Here is a 1,893-nt window from a genome sequence, read left to right as displayed (position 1 = left end):
TGACGACAGTGAAAAAAAGTGACCAATGACCATGGTGGTGCAGCGGTTCGAAAGCAGTATTGCAGGCTGACTCTGCCCACTGCCAGCAGTTCGATCCTGATGGGCTCAAGGTTGACTCCGCCTTCCGTCCTTCCGAGGTGGGTCAAATGAGGAGCCAGATTGTTGGGGGACAAGAGGCTGACTCTGTAAACCACTTAGAGAGGGCTATAAAAGCACCGTGAAGCGGTATATAAGTCTAAGGGCTATTGCTATATAAGTGCAACAAAAGAAGATCAGCTGGGAGGCTGGGAGGCAGCGGGGCGTGGCCAGCCTACTTGCCTGTTCTCCGAACTATTCAAAATTTCCGCTACCGGTTCTTCAGAACCTGACTGAATACCCCTTCTGATGTGAAAAGGCCCTCCCCATGTGCTCCACTGACCTCCCACCCCCATGGTTGTCCCTGTTGTTTGATGATGGGCATCGTTGACATTCACACCGAGCAGCCGAGGGGAGTCAAAAGAGGGCAGGTGGCAAACGCCAGGCGCTTAATGCCGCACCCGGGAAATTGATGGAGGTCCCGGGTTTAATAGAGAACACCAGCTATTCTTTTGTCCGCTGAAAATAGGTCCTTCAATGTCCAAGCAGGAAATTACTTTTGCAAAGAAGAAAACACACACATGCACAGACATACTGCTGGGGCACGGCAAGGCAGAAACGCAAGGCACAAAAGCGAGGCGGTCAAGCATAGGACCCAGGCCAGGGTCAAGGGTGAAATCCAGCAGGTTCTGACAGGTTCTGGAGCACTGGTAGTGGAAATTTTGAGTAGTTCTGAGAACCAGCAAATGCCACCTCTGGCTGGCCCCAGGAGTGGGGAGGGAACTGGGATTTTGCAGTATCCTTCCCCTGTCATGCCCACCAAGCCATGCCCACAGAACCGGTAGTAAAAAAAATATGAATTTCACCACTGGCCAGGGTGGTATTCGTCCATGTTTTATTTTTCACCTCGGGTAACGATTCAGAAGGATTAAGAGAAGAAGCCGAAGAGCCAGCGCTGTCCGAAGACGTCTCCGTGGCCATGTGGCCGGCATGACTCAACGCCGAAGGTGCATGGAACACTATTCCCTTCCCACCAAAGGTGGTCCCTATTTTTCTACTTGCATTTTTTACGTGCTTTCGAACTGCTAGGTTGGCAGAAGCTGGGACAAGTCACGGGAGCTCACTCTGTTATGTGACGCTGGGGATTCGAACCGCCCAACTGCCGACCTTTCTGATCGACAAGCTCAGCATCTTAGCCAGCGAGCCACCGTGCCCGTTCTTGTGTATAGGCATGAGCACAAATAATCTTAACTGGAATTTAAAGTCCTTATTCTTTGTGCCTGACATTTCTAAAGTTATGGTGCATCTTGTATTGAACGGGAGATTGGATTGGATGACCTCCAAGACCCCATCCAACTCCATGGTTCCATGAAGTTCACTGTAGAAAGCAAACCCTTAATTCAACCCAGAGGAAATCCGATGAATTCATCTGATGAATTCATCGTTCATTCACGATGAACTTTCCCCCCACTCAAGCAGGGGGTTGGACTAGAAGACCTCCAAAGTCCCTTCCAACTCTTCTGTTCTTCCTTCCTTCCTTCCTTCCTTTCCTTCCTTCCTTCCTTCCTTCCTTCCTTCCTTCCTTCCTTCCCTTCCTTCCTTCCAAAAAAGAAGGTTTTTAAGAAGAAACTGGACAATCATTTGTCTGAAGTGGTGTAAGTTTTCCTGCCTAAGCAGGGGTTTGGACTAGAAGACCTCCAAAGTCCCTTCCAACTCTTCTGTTCTTCCTTCCTTCCTTCCTTCCCTTCCTTCCTTCCTTCCTTCCTTCCTTCCTTCCTTCCTTCCTTCCTTCCTTCCTTCCCTTCCTTCCTTCCAAAA

Source organism: Natrix helvetica (genome assembly GCF_964273705.1).
Source record: "Natrix helvetica genome assembly, chromosome: 16".
Taxonomy (NCBI): domain Eukaryota; kingdom Metazoa; phylum Chordata; class Lepidosauria; order Squamata; family Natricidae; genus Natrix; species Natrix helvetica.
The sequence above is the reverse complement of the archived record's forward strand: the minus strand, read 5'-3'. Positions refer to the sequence as shown.